At 41.9% G+C, this 23,392-nt stretch overlaps 1 protein-coding gene and 1 non-coding gene across 2 annotated transcripts in view; both read left to right on the top strand.

Moving 5' to 3' along the window:
* The window catches only part of SLC9A7 (solute carrier family 9 member A7), a 1,149,612-nt gene that overhangs the window by 868,555 nt on the left and 257,665 nt on the right, over positions 1–23,392 (top strand). The gene's annotated exons all lie outside the window — the stretch shown is intronic.
* Positions 4,353–4,420, top strand: LOC126947039 (small nucleolar RNA SNORD77). Its single transcript, XR_007722890.1, has one exon. It is a non-coding gene; the product is annotated as a small nucleolar RNA SNORD77 (small nucleolar RNA).

Below are 23,392 nucleotides of genomic sequence, written 5' to 3'. Positions count from 1 at the left end.
CTGACTTACAAACTAGATTATGAGCACCTTGAAGGGAAAGAGTGGGTTGTTTTGTAGTTTGTATTTCTGGGGCCTAGCACATCTCTTATCATTTTGAGTGTGTAATAAATATTTGCTTAATAAGCAAATGAATACCCAGTATACTTCATCCATAATGTTCCCTGTTTGTTACCTTTAGGTTAGTGTGACACAAAAATAAATAAATAGGCTGGGCATGGTGGCTCACGCCTGTAATCTCAGCACTTTGGGAGGCTGAGGGGGGCGGATCACTTGAGCTCAGAAGTTCCAGACCCATCTGGGCAACATGATGAAATCCCGTCTCTACTAAAAGCACAAAAATTAGATGGGTGCGGTGGCACATCCCTGTGGTCTTAGCTACTGGGGAGGCTGTGGTGGGAGGATTGCCTGAGCCTGGGGGGAGGAGGTTGCAGTGAGCCAAGATCATGCCACTGTACTCCAGAGGAAGACCTCGTCTCAAATAAATAAATAAATAAATAATAAATAAATAAATAAATAAATAAAGTCTCTGCCCCTGGTTCTGGCACAGAGCTTCTAAAACCCTTGTAATTTCCTGAGCCATGGGGTGCTAGGTGCATCCTTTGTTCCAATATTTGGTCTTTGATCCTGGTTCCTGACACAAAGGTCCTAAATCCCTTGGAATTTCCTGGGTGATGGGAGTATCTTTTGATCTCATGAGGTGACTCTTGGTGAGTTCCTGGTTGGGAGTTGGTTACCAGAAAAAACCAAGCCATGATTAGATGCTTGGAACCTTCAGCCTTACCCCCATCCTCTGGGGAGTGCAGAGGGCCTGGAGATTGAGTTAATAATCAATCATGTCTACATGATGAAGCCACCATTAAAATGCCTAAGGTATATGGCTCAGAGAGCTCCGGGATTGGTGAACATATCCACATGCTGGGAAAGTGGCATACCCCAACTCCCACTGGGACAGAAGCTCCTGTACTCAGTTTCTTCCAGATCTCACCCTATGTACCCCTTCGACTGGCTGTTCCTCTGTATCCTTTATTATATCCTTTATAATAAACTGGTAAATGTAAGTGGTTCCTTGAGTTCGGTGAGCTGTCATAGCAAATTATTATTGTTATTATTTGAGATGGAGTCTTACTCTGTCACAGCAAATTATTATTATTATTATTTGATTTGGAGTCTCACTCTGTCACCCAATCTGGAGTGCAGTGGCATGATCTCTGCTCACTGCAACCTCCCAGGTTCAAGCGATTCTCCTGCCTCATCCTCTTGAGTAACTGGGACTACAGGTGCATTCCACCACTCCTGGCTAATTTTTTCTTATTTTTTAGTAGAGACGGAGTCTCACCATGTTGGCCAGGCTGGTCTTGAACTCCTGACTTCAAGTGATCCGCCCACCTCGGCCTCCCAAAGTGCTGGGATTACAGGCATGAGCCACCGGGCCCAGCCTATAGCAAACTATTGAACCTGTGGGAACCTTCAATATGTAGTCAAGTTGGGTAGAAGTATGGGCCATCTGGGGACCCATTTCTCATGATTGGCATCTGAAGTGGGGGCAGTTTTGTGGGACTGAGCCTTCAACTATGGTGTCTGCACTAACTCCAGGTGGTTAATGTCAGAATTTAATTGTAGGATACCCAGTTGGTATGCAGAGAGTTGAAGAACTGGTTGGTGTTGAAAAACCTTTCACACATCAGTATCAGAGTGAAGTGTGAGAGTAAAGAATCAGGGTTTCCCTTTTTAGTAAGTGCAAACTTGTTCTAAAGTGAAGGCAAAGTTGACAGGACAAATGGTGTTGGGTGCATGTTGGGAGACAATTCTCCACAGGTCTTTGGTGTTTCCGCACATCTTACAAGCAGAGGCACTGACTGCTTTTGTTCCAGACTAACTTTTCCAGAATATTTATATAGCAAACAGCCTTAGAAGATAGAAACAATGTCTCCCTTCAGAGCAAAGGGCAGGTTTTTTGATTGTCCCATTATAGCAAAGATAATATCTCCCTCTAGAGCAGGGGTGTCCAATCTTTCGACTTTCCTGGGCCACATTGGAAAAAGCAGAAATGTCTTGGGCCACACGGAAAACACACTAACACTAACCACAGCTGATGAGCAAAAGAAAAAAAAAATCACAAAAAGCCCTCAAGTTTTAAGAAAGTTTATGAACTTGTGTTGGGCCACATTCAAAGCTGTCTCAGGCTGCATGCAGCCCATGGGCCGTGTGCTGGAAAAGCTTGCTCTAGAGCAAAGGTCAAGTATGCTTACTGACCATTATAAAAGATATGAGCTCCCTAAGCTTGGGGTCCCACTCCTATAATGCAACCCACACATGTGCAGGTGTCATCTGATCCTCTTTGTGTTGCCCTGTAAGAATTAGGCTTAGGGAAGCAGCACAAATACTGATGCTCTGGCTACTGCTATTGCTGTGAGGAATGAACTGCCCTTATCCTATGTCTCTAACCCCAGAGTCTCATGTCTTCACTAGCATCTATAAAACTGTGCTAAGCTAACTTGTTTGTTTCCGAGTAAAATCTTATGGACTGGATAAAGAAAATGTGGTACATATACACCATGGAATACTATGCAGTCATAAAAAAGAACGAAATCATGTCCTTTGCAGGGACATGGATGGAGCCAGAGGCCAGTATCCTTAGCAAATTAATGCAGGAACAGAAAACTAAATTCCAAATACTTCCACTTATAAGTGGGAGCTAAATGATGAGAACACATGGATACATAGAGGGGAATGACACACACGGGGGCTTATAGGAGGGTGGAGGTTGGGAGGAGGAAGGAGATTAGGAAAAATTACCAGTAGAGACTAGGCTTAATAGCTGGGTGATGAAATAACTGTACAACAACTCCCATGACACAAGTTTACCTGTGTAACAAACCTGGATATCCTGCACATAAACCCATGAACTTAAAATAAAAGTTAAAAAAAAATCTTAGACCTTTCACAGTTCTTGAAGGTACTAACTTGGGAGAACATAATCTATAGACACATTTGTAGCCAGGATATCGAGTTTCCTAGAAAAGGTAGAATTGTCAGTATGTGTCATGACAGTGGTCATGATCATATATTGGGAATATGAGTTTGATCATATGAAAAAAATAAGTTGCCTGATTAACCTTACAGACCACCTTCCTCAGAGGCTAAGCAGGCAACATAATTGAGTGATATGGGCTGAGATGAAATCATCTACACAGTCCAGCCAATTGTTGCCTCAATTAAATGAGGACCACTTTTTAGCAGATCTTCCAAGTGAATGAAGCCTGAAATACAGATTTTTATGTGAAAGTCCCAATTAATAATGGTTGAAGACTAATTTACTTTTTAAATAACATGCTTTACATTAAGCTAAACAAAAACCCACTGCTATGTACCACTTCTGCATCAGACAAATGGAAAATTGCCCAGGTCTCTTAAGTCCCTGCCCACAGGAAATAAGCAAGTGGAAATTAAGGCCCATATACAGCCACCAATCAAGCCAAGGTAGGCCAGGACCTGCATCTTAACTCCTTGTCTCCATGATAAGACCATAAGAATACTCATCCTCCTCTTTCCTCTTCCACATACGGTCTCTTGTTGCTCGCTTCCTTCGTACTCATCTTTCTCTAATTATAGCCTTTATTTGTGTTTATATACCCAATTTCACCCATGTTAATTCATGATGTTTTCAAAAAAATCATTAAGACAGAATCATAAATAATAATATCTAACATTTGCTGAGCACTTAATTGTGTATGAAGCACTATAGCAAGCAATTTGCATACATTATTGTCTTAGTTTGGGGTGTATAACAAAGTGCCATAGACTGGGTAGCTTATAAACAACAGAAATTTACTCTCACAGTGCTGGAGGTTAGAAATAGATCAGGCATGGGTTCTGGGGAGGGTCCTCTTCCTGGTTGCAGACTACCGATTTCCCCTTGTAGCTTCACATGGCAGAAAGAGAATTAGAGAGCTCTTTAGGGACTCTTTTATAAGGGCACTAATCCGTTTCATGAGGGCTTCATCCTCAGGACCTAATCCCCTCCCAAAGGCTCATCTCCTCATACCATCACAATGGAGGTTACGATTTCAACATCTGAATTTTGGGGGGACATAAACATTTAGTCCATGACACTTAACTCATTTAAGTCTCATAACAATCCTTTTGGCATAGTGTCCCTATTTTACAGTTGAGAAAAAAATAGTTTGGGAAGGTGGTTGCTGAGGGCTGGAGATGGGAGGGAATGAGAAATTCTTGTTTAATGCATATCAAGTTTCAGTTTGGGTAAATGAAAAGAGTTCTGGGAATTCATTGCACAACCATGTGAACACACTAAACACGATTGAACTGTACACTTAAACACGGTTAAAAGGGTACTATGGTAGTTGCATAGTTCAACAGATTGAATCATCAAGAGATTTAATATTTGTCTGATATATCTGGGACAATTTTTTTAATGATTAAGAAGGTAAATGTTATGTTATCTGTATTTTACCACAATTTTTTTGTTTGTTTGTTTTTTGAGACAGAGTTTCACTCTTGTTGCCCAGGCTGGCGTGCAATGGTGCAATCTCAGCTCACTGCAACCTCTGCTTCCCGGGTTCAAGCGATTCTCCTGCTTCAGCCTCCTGAGTAGCCAGGATCACAGGCATGTGCCACCATGCTTGGCTAATTTTGTATTTTTGTTAGAGATGGGGTTTCTCCATGTTGGTCAGGCTGGTCCCGAACTCCCGACCTCAGGTGATCTGCCTGCCTCAGCTTCCCAAAGTGCTGGGATTACAGGCGTGAGCCACCGCGCCCAGCCTTACCACAATTTTTAAAATAAATAAATACTCCTTACAAGTTAAAAAGGCTGGAAGCATCTACAGCAAAATGGGAGCAATGATTATATTTAGAGAACACAAATGGAACAGTTGTTGTATTTAGAGGTACTATTGGGGTGCATCTTATCTGGTACACCTTTCTCTATTTACAAATTTACAATATAAACATAAAAATAGTTGAGGGGGATGAAAGGGTTGATACTGTGTGAAATGCCCCACAGGGTACACCAACATGTCCATTTCTGGAACCGTCTTCTCATTTGTTTCCCAACTCCTGCTGTGCCCTCCACATCGCTGTTCACAACCAGCCATCTGGGTAGGTTGATTGGCTTTCTAATGACTGTTGGTCTACAATAGCCCAGAAGAAATAAAGTTGTTGTTGTTACTTTTAGCAATCTAGAAGCCCATTTAACAATCCAACTTATGTAATCTCTTCATGTCCAGTAGCTAAGGGTCACGGCTCTGGGCTTTTTTGTCCCCACTTTGCTCAGGGCCCTACAACTCTGTCCCCACAAACAATCAAATAATATACTTTGGCCAGGTCCACAAATATATATTGAGCAATGCCTATCCACAAAACAGGAACCAAGAGTGTTTCCTGAGGCAAACTCACATGTCTTTTGGGAGGTCGCAGGGGGAGTCCTTTGGCCCCCCTTCCTTGGGTTCCAGATCAAGATGAAAGAGACAAGCCCAAGCTATGGCTGTGAGATCACAGATTGCCCTGTGGGTGATGCTGAAAATGTTGGATACGAGAGGAAGAGAAATCCTAACAACTTTGTAGACCAGACTCATCTCATATTAATGAGAGGTTCCTACGTTTGGCAGGCATTGGCCAATTTAGGTTAGAGCTTGGGATTTCAGCTTCCAATGTGTATGTATACATAAGGATCATTAGGTAATAAGTGCACGTAAGAAAGTATTATTGCAAGGTGGAGGAAACTATTGCAATAGGGAGGATGCTCCTGATAATAAGATCTGCAAGAATCCCCCATAAAATGTATTTTAATACATGCAGTTTATCAGCATCACATACTGTCCAGAATTATCTAAAATTATGTTATTGTCAATCTTTGTAACATACCTATGAATATGTTTAATCACACAGTTGAAAGGTTTGAGGTATATGAAGATAATGAGATGTGTCCAAAACTCTCTCTTATTCAGCAATAGATCAGAGGATGGAATTTAAGCTTTCTTACTAATATTTAGAACACACCGGTCGGGCATGGTGGCTCATGACTATAAGGATTGCTCGAGCCCAGGAGTTTGAGATCAGCCTGGGACACATGGCGAGACTCCATCTATACAAAAAATACAAAAATTAGCCAGGTGTGGTGGCGTGCCTGTGGTCCCAGCTACTTGGGAGGCTGAGGCAAGAGAATCACTTGAGCCCAGGAGGTTGAGGCTGCAGTGAGCTGTGTTTGCACCACAGCACTCCAGCCTGGGTGACCCAGGAAGACCCTGTTTCAAAACAAACAAACAAACAACAACAACAAAAACCACACACACACACTGAATAGAACAGAGGGGAGATAGCCAGATTTGGTAGCATTAAAAATTGAGACAATGCAACAGTGCTAAAATCTCTTGCTCTAGATACCTGATATTATGCTATTATATTTGAGTAACTTTATTTTTCCAGGAGAGTCTCAAATTTAAATATTCTGTCCTGCTCTCAGAATATGAATATTTGACTTTATACAATTTTTAGTTTGTTAATACTGTCATAATACCACTGGACTTGTCAAAACGTCTGTATGTATTTCATCGTAACAAACGACAGGCAGCTCTTGTATTGCAAACTGTGCACAGCAATCTTAATAACCAGTAGGAATAATTATAATTGTTCTGTGACCTTGACAAATTATTGTTAAAAACATCAAAATTTATCTTCCTGTCACTTAGAAGTGTATAGGAAAACAGAAATAGTATAATTAATGTTTATTTAGTGCATTGCAATTTAAAACATTAGACACACTGAGAATTAGAGTGTTTCATTTCTTTGTAAAAAGTTATCAAAAGTAGGCTGAGGCGGTGGCTCGCGCCTGTAATCCCAACACTTTGAGTGGCTGAGGTGGGCAGGTCACTTGAGGCCAGGAGTTCTAGACCAGCCTGGCCAACACGGTGAAACCCCATTTCTACTAAAAATGCAAAAATCAGCCAGGCATGGTGGCACGCGCCTGTAATCCCAACTACTCAGGAGGCTGAGGCAGGAGAATCCCTTGAACCTGGGAGGTAGAGGTTGCAGTGAGCCGAGATTGTGCCACGGCACTCCCGCCTGGGTGGCAGAGCGAGACTCTGTCTAAAAAAAAAAAAAAAAAGTAGTTTGAGCAGTGCTTGCCTCCTTCTTTTCATAGCATAACTTACAACATAGTATAACTTACAAGTGGAGCAAGCACCTTTTCTATTCCTTCGCAAATTGTCATACTCCTTTCTAAGTCTGAATCAGCTTCCAACATTTTGTTCTTTGCAGTATCTCCGGGAGTTCCTTTAATGTGAAGTTTTTGCTGGCATCACTCTCTTGTAGACATCTTTTCAGCACCACCATTTTCCTCATTTGTGAGTTTCATAAGTTCCCCTTCACTAAGTTCCTCTGGCTGCATAAGAATCTCTTGAGAATGGAGGCAGGGTCAACATTCCCACAGTCAGCTTTTTCTTCTATAACTCCATTTATGTTTGATGCAAATTTAACTTCCAGTACAGTAGTTTCCCCTTATCCATGGTTTCACTTTCCATGGTTTCAATTAACTGCAATCAACTGCAGTCAACTGCAGTCTGAAAATCTTAAATGGAAACTTACAGAAATAAACAAGTTTTAAATTGTGAATCAAGTTTTAAATGTGTAGCCATCCTACTCCATCCCACCCGGAGGTGAATCATCCCTTTGTTCAGCAGGTCCACGCTGACTTTGACCCATCATCTGTTAGTCACTAGTAATCGTCTTAGTTATGAGACGGAAAAAAATTAGTAGATGGAGAGTTCGGTACTACCTGCAGTTTCAGGCATCCACTGGGAGTCCTGGAAGGTATCACCCTCAGATAAGTGGGGGCTACTGTACATCTAAACTGTGCAAAGCAAGGACTAACTGTAGCAAAAGCATGCAATTCCATTGCCTCTCACAATTTTGAGGAAACAAGTGTTTTCCCAGGGTTAGTGTCAGAGTTTAATTTGTACAAATAACGATCATGGGATGACCCAAGGTGTCCCTAGAATGCTTACACAAGTGCCCTTCCACCCCGCAGGAGAGGGAAGATGGTTTGGGGTTATGACCAAGGCCCTTAGATACCTGGGACTAAACACTCTTAAGGGAGAGAAAAGCGCCACACTTAAAGCCTGCTCCTGAAAAGACTGGTGGAAATAGGCCAGGCATGGTGGCTCATGCCTATAATCCTGGCACTTTGGGAGGCCGAGGTGGGTGGATTCCTTAAGCTCAGGAGTTCAAGACGAGCCTGGGCAGCATGGTGAAACCCTGTCTCTACAAAAATATGCAAAAATTAGCCAGGCCTGGTGGGGGCACGCTTGTAGTCCCAGCTACTCAGGAGGCTGAGATGGGAGGATCACTGAGCCCAGGGAGGTCAAGGTTGCAGTGAGCCATGATCCCCGCACTGTACTCCAGCCTGGGCAACAGAGTGAGATCCTGTCTGGGGAAAAAAGAAATTGTAGTGGAAGTAGGAGGGCTCACTTGGGGCAAGTATCTGATGCAGTGACCTGCAGAAGACCCCTGAGAAAACAGTTAGGCCTCAGCCATTGCCTCAAATTTGAATCGCTGATTGCAAAAGCTTCACAGCATTATATTCACCAATCAAGGGCACTTCCTGAGCAGCTGGTCACTCAGGATGTTGCTGAGAAAGGCACTTTGCTCTGCCCAGCAACAGAGGGGGCTGGGACTATTCCAAGCACAGAGAGAGTAGCAGAGAAACACTGCTGAAAGAATCAGTGGAAAAATCATCCAGGAGGGGCTGTTTTTGCATTTCTTTGGCTACTATTCACTGGCCTATGCAATAATTTATAAACTTCACACAGCACTACTTGCTCTTTTATTCAACAAATTATTAGTGAGCACCAACTCTGGCCTGCTCTATGCAAAGTCCTTGGATAAGGTGGTGAAGGTCACAGATTTCTTAGGAGAGTAGCCATCAAATGGCTAATGACACAACTGATCATGTCATTTTATCAAGATATTAAAGTAAGTGCCACAAAGGAGATTCACAGGGTGGCATAACAACGTGCAAAGGAGAAGGGGTATTTGGGGAAGATAGCTTTCTAGAGGGGGTAATATTTGAGCTGAACTTTGAATAAAATGCAGGGTTTTAACATACCTTTGAATAAAATGAAGTGGATTTAACATACGCTGTTGATAATCTGGATCCAAACTTGGCTCTTCTGAGAGCATAGCTACCCCCTGATTGACCGCAACCTCACTGGTAGGACCCAGATAGTTTTGTTAAATGCAGTCAGACTCCAAGATGTTCTATTCTGCTCCCATTAAAATGTAAGGTCCACAAAGGCAGAGTCAATATCTCCTTTGTCCCAAGCAGTACTCCTGGTATAATCATTAGGAATTGCTCTATCAACATCCAGCTTCCTTAGCGCTTGGCAGGGGGTCTGGGCATAGCTCTCATATGGATACTTTATAGTTTCCCAAAGATCCCTAGTGGGACTGAGAACCAGTTGCCCACAGTGATGACCTACTTGATATTGCACCCTTTATTGGCTGCCTTCCCTCCCCTGTCTCACTTCCACACTCCTTTTTTAGTGTTTCCTGAGATCATCTCCCAGATAAACAAATGACTTGCACTCAAACTCTTGTCCCAGGACCTGCTTCTGGGAGAATACAAACTCGGTCAGCTGCCTATGAGAGTACCGTCTTCCTGGCAATGTGCTAAGTATTTGACATAAAGTTGTATTTGACAACTTTAAGAGGTATTCACTGTATTTTCCCATGCCTTACAGATAAGAAATGGAGGCCCTAAGAAGTAAGTAACTGGCTCAAGATCACACAGTAAGTTAATGGTGGAGCTAGGATTCCAAACAAGACAGCCTGACTCTAAAACTGCATCCTTAACCACAATATAAAGTTTTAGGCTCTAGAAACATAATTTTTCCACCAGGTGCAGTGGCTCACACTTGTAATCCCAGCACTTTAGGAGGCCAAGGCTGGCGGATCACTTGAGGCCAGGAGTTCGAGACCAGCCTGGCCAACAAAGCAAAACCCCCTCTCTACTAAAGACACAAAAAATTAGCTGGATGTGGTGTCGGGCACCTGTAGTCCCCGCTACTCAGGAAGCTGCGGCAGTAGAGTCGCTTGAACCCGGCGGAAGTGGCAGTGAGCCAAGATCATACCACTGCACTCCAGCCTGGGTGATAGAGCAAGGCTCTGTCTCAAAAAGAACAAAAAAGAAAAGAAAAGAAAAAAAAAAGAAACATAATTTTTCAGCTATCAAGGAGCTTACATTAACTTCAAATGCATTCATCAAGTAGCACCAGCAAAGGTCATCTTCATTTGCAAATGCTCTCTGATTTGTACCCACTCTGCTTACTTTTTTTTTTTTTTTTTCTTTTTGAGACAGAGTCTCACTCTGTTGCCCAGGCTGTGGTGCAGTGGTGCGATCTTGGCTCACTGCAACCTCCACCTCCCAGGTTCAAGTGATCCTTCTATTTCAGCACCCCTAGTAGCTGGGATTACAGGCACATGCCACCATGCTCGGCTAATTTTTGTATTTTTTAGTGGAGAAGGAGTTTTGCCACGTTGGCCAGGCTGGTCTCAAACTCCTGACTCAGGTGATCCACCTGCTTTGGCCCCCGCAAAGTGCTGGGATTACAGGCATGAGCCACTGCGCCCAGCCCACTCTGCTTACTTTTAAGGACAATTGGATTTTATTTTTAGTTTTATTTATTTATTTTTGAGATAGGGTCTCTCTCTGTCATCCAGGCTGGAGTGCAGTGGTGTGATCATGGCCCACTGCAAACTCAAACTCCTGGGCTCAAGGGATCCTCCTGCCTCAGCCTCATGAGTAGCTAGGACTTCAGGCTCGCACCACCATGTCCAGATAATTAAATTTTTTTTTTTTGTAGAGATGAGGTCTTGCTGTGTTGCCCAGGCTAGTCTCAAACTCCTGGGCTCAAGTGATCCTCCCACCCTGGCTTCCTAAAGTGTGGGGATTACAGGCATGAGCCACCATATCTGGCTGACGATTCTACTTTAGGGCAACCTGGGTTCAATAGTACAGATTACATTCTCGATTGCGCATAAAATATTTTAGGGCAATTATTACCCTCATGGGGAGGGGCACTACTAAGCAAACTGTAACCCAGGTTTCATCCTAATTTTCACAAAATCCAAAGAGTCCAAATGAGTGAATATTTTGAAATTTATAAAAGTTGACCCACATAAAAGCTACAATATGAGCATAAATCTTACTCCATATTTAAAGATGAGGTCAGCAAAAGGTGGTTAAAAGGAAAAGAATTTTTTTTTTTTTATCTGAAAGGTAGAAAATAAAGAACAATCAGTGGGAGCTAAAAATCCAAGTCAGCCGAAGAAGTTCTAAATTGTAACTCCCAGGGTTTTAAGTGTTGAGATGAGTTTTCTTCATGTGAAACAAAAGGAAAATCAGTTAATGAGACTGAAGGTGAAGTGTTATGAATCTGCAGAGAAAGCAAGCTGACAGCCTGATTGGCATATTGAAGGAAAGGAGGAGAATGAATGGAAAATGTATCAGACAAAGTTTACGGTTGCCTTTTTAACCTCAGCCATGAACAGGAGTGAGGATGGAAAAAATGCTTATATCTTTAAAATAAATGGCTGAAAATTATGGACCATAATTGTCTGGAAATGGGGAAGATTTGTCCAACTGCTATAAAATCTTGTGATGCATCTGAAGGCAGAAATGAGACAAAATCGTGAAGATAGAATGCCCATAAAGTAGATTCGAGAACTAATGTCTAATGCCTTGAGGTATTCAGCAAGGCACAAGTACTTTGAGGACCTGCCTGGGCCCAATAGAAACATGAATAATTGGGCCCAAAGATTACAGAGGCAGGCGTGCATTATTTGAGGATGTTGTCTTATCTCCATTTCTCACTTTCCATTTGGATCCCTGATCTATTGACCAAGTTAGCTTTCAACCATACTCCTTCTTCATCTCATGGTTTGCTGCTTTTTCTGTGAAGTGCTTGGTTGAAGTGCTTGATCCCTTGATTACTCCTGTGGCCTCTCCCAAGCAGGTAGCCCCAGAATTCAAACTTTGTCCTCAGTCCTGGATTTGTTCCTAAGGTTTAGACTCCAAATATGAAGAGTGTTAGACAGGTGATAGAACTTTGGGGGATACACGAGTACCAGGAGCCTTCTACAACACAGAGCAGTGATTTGAAAGTCAGGGGACCCATTGATTTTGGCCCAGCCTGCTTTATGTTTACAGCTGTGGTTAGTGCCAGGACAGGCCAATGCCCCTTCTGATCATTCTCCATGGGATATATAGTGTGAGACTTTATTTTTTTTAACTTTAAGTGGATCACAGACCTATTATTTGCTGTAGCTTAAGGAAATGTTGGACTCAGATAGCCCTAAGGTAGGTCTATTTGTCAGGGTTCTACAGAGAAACAGAACCAATAAGAGATAGATATAGATATAAGTATAGAGAGATAGACAGATGGATGGATAGATATAGATTAGATAGATGATAGATAGACAGACAGACAGACAGACAGATAGATAGATAGATAGATAGATAGATAGATAGATAGATAGATAGATAGAGATTCACTATAAGGAATTGACTTATGCAATTATGGAGGCTAAGAAGTCCCATGATATGCAGTGGGCAAGCCGGAGACCCAGAAGTGCTGATGGTGTAGTTCTAGTCAGCAAGCAGAAAAAGACCAACGTACCAGCTCAAGCAGTCAGGTGAAGTTCCCTCTTAGTCTTTTTGTTCTATTTAAGTCTTCAATTGATTGGATGAGGGCCACCCACATTAGGGAGGGTAATGTGCTTTACTCAGTCTACCAATTTTAATCTCATCCAAAGCCACCCTCCTCCAAAAGCACAGACACACCCAGAATAATGTTTGACCAAATGTCAGGGCACCCCATGGCCCAGTCAAGTTGATACATTAGGTTAACCACTACAGTAGGATTATCTTTAGAAGTAAGCAGAGTGGGTATTGCCCCAATTTCTGTGAGACATTCTGGGAGGGCTCCTCACCCCCACCCACCAAAATGTCTATCCCACTGTCCTGTTGGTTCAGGAATGAATCAGAACAAATGAGAGGCTGTTTTGTTTGTATGTATGTATTTTTTAACATCGTGTTGCAATGGCCCAGAAGACTGATGAAGAGCTTTCATTTCTGCCCCTGTCTCTTCTGGCCTCTAGAAAGCCTTGTGAATTCAGGATAGAAGCCATGGCTTTTTTGACTCATCAGAAGAGTGAAAAAAAAAAAAAAACCAGACTTAAAAAAAGACAAGAGACAGTCAACCAATAAAATACAGCCAACTCCTGTATATTACAAAATATTATATATTTTTAATAGAAAGTTTTCCCTTACATTGGTACTGAATTCCTGATACTAGTTGTTCCTCTTTCCTCCCAGCAGCTGCCAACTCTTCTCCCTTCACCTGCAACTGCTGCTGGAAAGTGGCCACTGTCAGTCATCGGGAGGCTCCTTCCCATCCATGCTTAAATTAAATGGTAACCAGGATCTTTCATTTAAACAAAGAAAGTATCCAAATGTCTTACGCCTTATCTTACACCTCTTTTACACAACACTTTTGTGGCTAAGTGGTAGCCACGAGAGTGATGAGTTTTGGTAGTTAAAATCCCTGAACTTCTTTGGATTCCATTTGGAACCAGATTTCATTACAAGTTTGTTTGTTTTGAGACAGTCTTGCTCTGTCACCTGGACACCAGGATTGCAGTGGTGCCATTGCAGCTCACTTGCAGCCTTGACCTCCCAGGCTCAAGCAATCCTCCCACCTCAGCCTCCTGACTAGCTAGGACTACAGGCATGCACCATCATGCCCAGCTAATTTTTAATTTTTTTTTTACAGACAGGGTCTCCCTATGTTGCTCAGCCTGATCTCAAACTCCTGGACTCAAGTGATCCTCCCAACTTGGTCTCCCAAAGTGCTGGCATTACAGGTGTGAGCCATGGCACCTGGCCCATTACCATTTTAATAATCATTCCTATTATTTTGCGTTTGTTTATTTGTTTGTTTGCCTGTTTTGTTTTATTTCACTTCCAAGCAGTGAGAAGTTCTGTAGAGACAGAGTTGATCATACATCCCAATTTCCCAGGGACAGTGTCAATTTATGACTATTGCCCTGGCTTATTTGTTAAGGACACCTCTTTTTACTCTCTAAAGTCTCCCGGTTTGGATGATAAGTCATATGTCCACCCTACAAATAGGGGCCATTTGGAACAGTTTAATGGTAATTTAGTCTCATTGGCAAACGTTAAGCAGCTCTACCATGTTCCTTCGTGCTTTTCTGAGACAAGATCGGAGCTTCAGCATAGGTATTTGTGAGTGCCAACGTTAACATCTGAAAGGGGTATCTTCATGGAGTAGTCTCCACTACACCACTTTGAGCACTATGGGGAATTTCTGTTTACTTGGTTTTAAGTAATATAATATCTTGGTCATTCAAATTCCACTCCAAAAGTCTATTCCTATAATCTAATGTTTTTGTTTTTGTTTTTAGCATGATTTTAATGTAAATTCAGGACTTCTATTTTTTCTTTCCAACTTTATTTTTCATATAAAAGTTTATTTTTCACTGAAATCCTGAAGCCTTGAACTCTGTGAAGAACCTGCATTTCAGCATGTGTTTTTCAGTCTAGACAACAGGTTTCTTTTCTCATTGTCAGTAGGAGTGTCTAATGTTCATTAGACCTCAAGTTGCTGCTCTAGACTATTCATTTAGGTTAGCCTATTTGAATACACCCAAATAGGAGTGTATTCACTGGGAGGCTGAACAATCCTCATCCTTCTAATGCCCATTTGAAGCCATCATTTAATTCATTGTATGGGACCTTTGCCCAAGTGAAAACCTGTGTTTGAGTCAATAGTCACAGAGTGACTCAAAAAAATAGGAAAGAATAAAGGCACCATAGCTAGACAGAAGCTGGACCTGCTGGGGGACACCTGGCTGAGGGAAGGGGAAGTTTCCTGGTGCCCTGAGCCCTGGGGAAGGCTGAAGGATGAGTCTTCTTTTTTTAATTTATGCCCCTCTTTTCCTTTTCCTTTCCTTCTCTGACTCACTGTTATTTTTCTTTTCTCCCAACTTCCTGTCTTCTCTGTTCCTTCTGTTCTTCTTGCTTCTTTCTTCTACATTTTCTTTCTCCTGTTTTTCTCTTGCCTCTTGTCAACCTAAATAACACATGGAGAGATGCTCTCTAAAAGAAAATGATATTTATTCGGGAATAGGGCATTGCCATAAGAATATGCATGTCATAGTAAGCTATATGGGTATTCAGGGAGATAAAGGAAGACCAGGTTTTCAAAAGGACGAATGAGGAGGATTACATAATTATTTTGAGATAATTATTCCTGGCTACGAGCACCAAGGATAGTGCCAGTCCAGGGTTGGAGAGAGTTGCTGAGAAGATATACTAACAGATATATTTTTCTGTGTAAGGTTGCACTAGCCTTTGTGCAAGGTTGTGGTTTTTGCAGAGCCTTTCTTGGTAGTTTCTGTTATCAAGTGTTTATACATGAGAATCCTCTCTTTATGGCCTTCCTTGGCTCTATTTGTCAGGGTTTCTTTTTTTAATTAAATTTAATTAATTAATTAATTAATTTATTTATTTATTTATTTATTTGAGATGGAGTCTCGCTCTGTCACCCAGGCTGGACTGCAGGGGCACAATCTTGGCTCACTGCAACCTCCACCTCTCAAGCGATTCTCCTGCCTCAGTCTCCCAAGTAGCTGGGATTACAGGCGTGCACCACCAGGCCTGGCTAATTTTTGTATTTTTAGTAGAGACGGGGTTTCACTATGTTGGCCGGGCTGGTCTCACACTCCTGATCTCAAGTGATCTGCCCGCCTTGGCCTCCCAAAGTGCTGGGATTACAGGTGTGAGCCACCGGGCCCAGCTGCTTTTGTTTTGTTTTGTTTTGTTTCGTTTTTTAATTAAAAAAAAAAAAAAAAAAACCACAGGTAACTCCACTTTTATTCTGACAACTTTCACACCCTCCCTCTCCTTTTGCCTCTTCAGTTTGCCCTCTTTTCTTGCTCTGCCTCTGGCCCTGTCATTGGCTCCATCTTGCAGTGGATCTGAAAAGCTCTCACTTTTCTAATTTTTTACACTCTAACAAAAACTAGGAACCCTCTCCCTAGAATAGGACGTACAGATATGCAAATCAAATATAAAACTTCTGAGAGTTGGTGATGCTTGAAGCTTTCCAAGCTAAGCCCTTCTGGGATAAGTGTACTTGTGGTCCACTTCTTTTTATAAATCAAGTAACAAAGTGGTTTTAAGGAACCGCCATAAGGAGACAAAAATAACGTCAGTGATATTTGGCAAATCGGTAATCAGCATGAAAGTTAAAGTCAACGTAAAAGATCATACTGGATCATACAGCAGGTAGGGAGCTTGGGAAAGCACATGAGGCCCAGGACAATTTTAGATTTTCACACGCTAAGGTTGGTTGTAAGCCAATGTTGAAAACAGAGACACAGCATCATCTGCATGATGACATTTACAGCTAGGTCTTCAACTATCATGGGTGGTAGCTGTAGGTGACATTTTCTGTATACTATTATCTCAGTCCATTTTGTATTGCTATAAAGGAATACCTGAGACTGGGTAATTTGTAAAGAAAACAAATGTATCTGGCTCACGGTTCTGCAGCCCATACAAGAAGCGTGGTGCCAGCATCTGCTTCTGGAGAGAACCTCAGAATGCTTCCACTCATGACAGAAGACAAAAGGGAGGCAAAGGTGAGCTGGCATGTAGAGATCACATGGTGAGAGAGCAGAGGCAAGAGAGGGGGAAGGTCTTGGGCTCTTTTTAGCAATCAGCTGTTGGGGAACTCTTGCAAAAACTAACAGAGGGAAAATCTCATTCATTACTGCAAGAATGGCATCAAGCCATTCATGAGGGATCCATCTCCCTAACCCAAACATCTTCCACTAGGCCCCGCCTCCAACATTGGGGATCAAATTTCAACATGAGGTTTGGATCGTCAAGTACTCAAACTATAGCAACAATAAAACTCTAAAGCATTATATACCTGTAAGGAGTGGCATTGAAGTGAATTTAGCTGGTTGGTAAATGTAATGGCCCTGAGTAATTTTTTTTTTTTTTAATAAATGAACATTCTGGACATTGAAGAATAATTTCAGTCTATATTTTAGGAGTTATTTGAAGCCTTTCCCAAGGTACCGTGCTATTGATAGGAAGAAATTCTGCTTTGCATATTTGTCTTCTTTCCTTAAAACTCCTATTTGGATTTTTTTCTTATTTCTTACCAACCACCCAGATGACAATTTTACATCTAAAGGAATTTGCATGATATAAATGTGCTATTAAATAAGCATAATGGAAATGTATTACTCTATTGTAAATTACTAATATAATCTCATTTCCATCTGAAAATTTTTTAAAGCATGGTTGAATTTTTAGTAATGGTAAGTTAATGACATATTAAAAATGAAACAGGAACCATTTATCTGAAGTATCAACAATATTATTATTATGTATTTTAAAAGGTCATCATTTATTTAAAACATAATTATAGAATGACTCTAAACCACACAGAGACTTACTTTTTAAAGTATACGTTACATTTTCCCACTAATACTTAACTATATTTAAACAGTGGTAGTTGGATTTTTAAAGACAGGAAGCACTATATCATTATTGCGTGTTTGTCCTTTGAACAAATTTGGCCCATAGGGCATTGACCTTCTAAAATCAAAACCGACGGAGCCCACATCAATGAATCGATAGTGTTAGGTCTGATCTCTCCTCTTTTGCCCTAGATTCAGGTTCTAGGGGTTATGTGAACTTAAGATAAAAAGGAATATGATGAAAATAACTTGGCTAGCTGGAAAAAAAAAAAAAAAACCACCTGGGATCTGGGGGAAAGTCAAGTGTACCAGTTAAATGGCACTTCCTTCTAGTAAAGATCTCTCCAAGTTATCATGATAAGAAGAACACGGTGTGTGTTGGTAATTAACTCCTAATTATCTAAGAAAATGAAAGGCATAAATTATCCAAAACAGAGGCCGGGCGCAGTGGCTCATGCCTGTAATCCCAGCACTTTGGGAGTCTGAGGCGGGCGGATCATGAGGTCAGGATATCGAGACCATCCTGGCTAACACAGTGAAACTCCGTCTCTACTAAAAATACAAAAAATGAGCCAGGCGTGGTGGCGGGCGCCTGTAGTCCCAGCTACTCGGGAGGCTGAGGCAGGAGAATGGCTTGAACCAGGGAGGCGGAGCTTGCAGTGAGCCGAGATCGCGCCACTGCACTCCAGACTGGGCAACAGTGCGAGACTCCGTCTCAAAAAAAAAAAAATTATCCAAAATAGAATATGTTTTAAGTTTTTTAAAAATTCTGTTTCGCTTAGCATTTATCTTCCTGCTATGTTTTTCTTAAACTACTGCTAAAATAATTATATTTAACCTGAGGGGCACATCTTAGTCTGGCGGTGAGGGATACAGGCTTCTTGGAATGTGCTGTGAATGGGAAGATGCACTTTAAGTGAAATATTCACCACAGAAATATTTACCAATAGAAAGTAGAGATGCTAATAAAATTGGTATTTATGTAATACTATGCAATTTATAAATTTCACATACATTATACATTCTCCAACTCTGGGAGGTAGAAAAGGTATATGTAATTATTATCCATAGTTCACGGATGGACAAATGGAGAGAAAGACAGTCAATGATAGGATTTTATTTTTTAATTGCCTATGTAGACATTTAAATTTCAGTTTAGTGCGAATCCCAGCTGTATCTTTCCTAATTGCCACAGAATTTTTCTGTTTTACTAATACAGGTGATAGCACATCTTATGTATGTAGTAACCAGGTTTTACCTCTACCAGGTGTGGCATCCAAACCAGGGACTTGGCAAATGCACGCATCCCCAAATAGTTGTCAGTCTTCGAGAATTCAGACCATTTCCAGATTAATATCTATTTTGGATGAGTGTTTTGATCATGGGAACAGTTGGAAAGGAGGCTGCTAGCCATTCAAATATGAACTTACCTTCACCAATTCATCCATTCCTCCACTTATCAAACACGTTTTGAGCATAGGGTATGCCAAGCATTATCTGGGTCATAGGAAGATAAGAGTGAATTAGAAGTGGTCCTAGCCTGAAGGAAGCTAAACAAAATTTCCAAATCATAAAACCAGTTAAAAAGTACTTGTGGGAAGCCAGGCATGGTGGCTCACACCTGTAATCCCAGCACTTTGGGAGGCTGAGGCAGGCGGATCACCTGAGATCAGGAGTTCGAGACCAGCCTGGCCAACATGGTGAAACTCCATCTCTGCCAATAAAAAAGTAGCTGGGTGTGGTGGCACGTGCTTGTAACCCCAGCTGCTGGGGAGGCTGAGGCAGGAGAATCGCTTGAACCTGGGAGGCAGAGGTGCCAGTGAGCTGAGATTGCACCACTGCACTCCAGTGTGGGCAACAGAGCAAGACTCCATATCAAAACAAACAAACAAACAAAACAACAACAGCAAAAAATTAGCCTGGAATGATGGCGGGTGCCTGTAATCCCAGCTACTCGGGAGGCTCAGGCAGGAGAATTGCTTGAACCCAGGAGGCAGAGGTTGCAGTGAGCCAAGATCATGCCATTGCACTCCAGCCTTTGTTTGGAAATTGATTCGTAGAAGAAATTAAGAGGCTGGGCACGATGGCTAATGCCTGTAGTCCCACCACTTTGGGAGGCCAAGGCAGGTGGATCACTTCAGCCCAGGAGTTTGAGACCAGCCTGGGCAACATGACAAAACCACATCTCTACAAAAAATACAAAAATTAGCCAGTCGTGGTGATATCCGCCTGTAGGCCCAGCTACTGGGGAGGCTGAGGTGGGAGTATTGCTTGAGCTCAGGAGGTAGAGGTTGCAGTGAGCCGTGATTGTGCCACTGCACTCCAGCCTGGGTGACAGAGTGAGACCCTGTCTCAAAAAAAAAAAAAAAAGAAGTTAACAATCAGTCCAAATGTTTGAGTTCTCATAACTTGGGTGATCCCTGAATCTTTTCTATTCACAATGAGCTTCCCATCTGTTTTCTTGAAGCATGTGATATTTGTGTTGATTATAGAGATGAAAACATTTTGCCTAGTAACCTGGTCTGGGTCCGTCTGCCCATCTCTCACATTTGACTGTGAGCTATGAAGGGTTAGCGCTTCACAGCCAACTAGGCTCCCCTCCCTACCCTTGCACAGAAGATGCTTACAATAAATGCCCACTTTATTGAATTAAACAAATAGGATGTTTAAAAATCAGACATGTGTGTGCTCTCCTATTTCAAGAACTGCTTGGAATTGCCTTAAGATGATTCTCCTCTACTGGGCAGCAGTAAGCAGAAAGCCCTAGGAAGGATTCTTTTCCGTCCTCCAAAGGGGAAATGTCATTTTCAAGGGTGCCTCTCCATGTTTCAGGCCTCTCTTGGGCCTACCCCAAAATGTCTTTGTGCTAAGTTAATAAAGAACAGATGACTTATTTAACCCACATTTTCCTAAACTATTTCCTCATATTTTCTCTTGTATGTAAATATTTTCTCTTGAATCCAAATAGAGAATTTTCACTGAAATGATGAACCTATTGTAAAGTTTTTTTTTTAGCAAGGTCTCTGTGCAGGTCTTGTTTGATTAGTTATGAGCATTAAATACACACACACACACACACACACCAGCTGCAAAAATGTCCATATGCATCATTCCATTGCACTACTCAAACATATCGAAGAAAATTAGTTAAATAAAAACACACGACAGTGAATGTGTCTGCTGGGAGTACTTCCTTGTGTTTTACATTATCACACCTAAACATTAAGTCAGCCCCTTAACTTGATTTTAATGTATTTAAGCAATAACCATCAAGGCACAGTGCACTTTCTGGGAATTAATGAGCAGCAAGAAGAGTTGATGGCCTAAAGTCGAACCAAGGACTGTTAACCCCAGCTGGCTATTAATTCCCCAGGAAATGCCCGGCACTGAGGTTGGTATTACTATTTATAAGCCCTTTATACATGAAGAAAGGAATTACATATATCCCCCCTGCCGTGCCTTCATTTCAGAGAGTGCTGTGGGAAAGCAGGGAGCTGAATCACGCTGTTGTTGCTGCATCGAGCCTTTTCTGCTAAATTAAAAGCAATTACCAAAATGAAGGCTTTGGTCTACAACCAGACATATGTAAGAGCCTCTACACTACTCTTCTCTTCCTCATTCCCACCACTGGCAAATTAAAGGAAAGTAGTAATGGCAGCACCTTCCTGGGACATTTTTAATGAGGTCTAGCACACATGCAGTAAAGCACATGAATCTTAAGCATACAGCTTGATATAATTTTTAGATACATACCAGATCAAGGTTTAGAACATTCCCAGTACCCCCAAAGCCTTCCTCATTTCCTCTCCCAGGTGGTACCCTAACAAAGGTGATCACAATTCTGCCCTCAGTCTCACAGAGTAGTTCTGCCTTTTCTGAATGTTGTATAAATGGATTCATACAGCCTGTATTCTTTTGTGTGTGTGTACTTTTTTTTTTCCCCCCGAGATGGAATTTCGCTCTTGTTGCCCAGGCTGGAGTGCAATGGTGCGATCTCGGCTCACTGCAACCTCAGCTGCCCAGGTTCAAGCGATTCTCCTACCTCAGCCTCCGGAGTAGCTGGGATTACAGGCATGTACCACCGCATCCGGCTAATTTCTTGTATTTTTAGTAGAGACGGGGTTTCTCCATGTTGGTCAGGCTGGTCTCAAACTCCCGATTTCAGGTGATCCGCCCGCCTTGGCCTCCCAAAGTGCTGGGATTACAGGCGTGAGCTACCGCACCCAGCGTCCTATGAGAAGCTTTTATACCTTAAAGCCTGAATGTCTAGAATCTGTTTGCACCGAGAAGGTAAACACATATTTATGAGCCCTGGCACACTAAAACCCAACAACACTGTATGTTTAGGACATGATTAATTCCACCTGTGGTAAGACAACTGCTTTCCAAGTCTGTTCTGAGGACAGGCTCATCAGAATTGTGTATAAAGAAACGTTTATATGAGTGTAGTTGAGGCATCTTCCCTAACTCTTTTTCCCACTGCCCTATCATGAAAGGAATTCTTCTCAAGTACCTACTATGTTAGATTATTAGTCCTCACAACACTCCATAAATGTAGGCATTGTTTTCTCCAGTTTACCAAGGAGGGAAACTAGAACGCTAGTGAATTTGCCCAAGGTCACGGTAGTACGTGCCAAGGTTGGGACTTATTACCTGTCTGACTCCACAATTCAAGCGCTTTCATCACGTCCACAGCTGGGCAAGATGGGGGAGCCAGACGTAATCAGTGACTGGGGAGAAGAGAAGGAGCAAAGCAGGATGTTCACTCAGTTTCCAGCGTGAAGCCTTTTGCTCAGGGGTACACTTGAGCCTTTAGCCCATGGATTATTGAAATGACTTTTTGTAGAGCAACTTTGCTTTAGTCTGCATTTGCTGTGTGGGGTATGTCTAAACACCTGAGCACCCTCTCAAATACTCTTGTGATATTGGCACCTAACATTGATTGAGCGCTTACTATCTGCCAGCCACCGTTCTAATGTTTTGTATACATTATCTCATTTAATACTCATAAATGCCCTGTGAGAAGGTGCTACTGATACCCTCATTTTGCAGATGAGGAAATTGAGGTACAAAGGGGTCTAGTGGCTTGCTTGAGGTCATACAACTGGAAGGGAGGGGGTCTGAATCTGAATTTGAACCTGAGGATTCAAATCCCAGGTGGTTGTAGTCTACAACTTGTTCTTGTAAATACAGTTCCATACTGCCTAGAGCTAGGCTGGTGAGCCCTTCTGTAAGCAAATTTGCATTTGTTCTGTATTTTGGTCTATTCATCCAATTCAGATGCAAATTACTGAAAGACGGAATGTGTCTTATATTCCATATTATTGCTTTTAAACGTACTCTGGATTATATATTTAGTGTGTGCTCAGTAAATATCAGCTGACTCATATATCAACATATTCATAAAATCCTCCAGTTTTCATTTGGGAGGATGGGGCACATTACGGTTAATAGATAACAGTGATCCTACTTCCTCAAATAAAAGACTGAAAGATGCTCTCCAAGCAAAGACTCAGTTTTAAAATTTAATGATTAAATCACATTTGTTGGTTGCTATTTTGACTGTCTATTACTGTTTAATGAATCACTCAAACTTAATAGCAGAAAGCAACAACGATTTCATTATGCTTAAGGATTCTGTAGGTCAGTAATTAAGGCAGGGGACAGCAGGTGTGGCTTATCTCTCTTCCACACTGTCTGAGGACTTAGCTGTGAAGATTCAGAAGGCTGGGAGAGGCTTAATTGGCTAAGGCCTGGAATCATTTATAGGCTCCCTCACTCACATGTCTGGTATCTAGTC

This window comes from Macaca thibetana, chromosome X (genome assembly GCF_024542745.1).
Source record: "Macaca thibetana thibetana isolate TM-01 chromosome X, ASM2454274v1, whole genome shotgun sequence".
Lineage (NCBI taxonomy): Eukaryota > Metazoa > Chordata > Mammalia > Primates > Cercopithecidae > Macaca > Macaca thibetana.
This window is presented reverse-complemented; position numbering and strand designations above follow the sequence as displayed.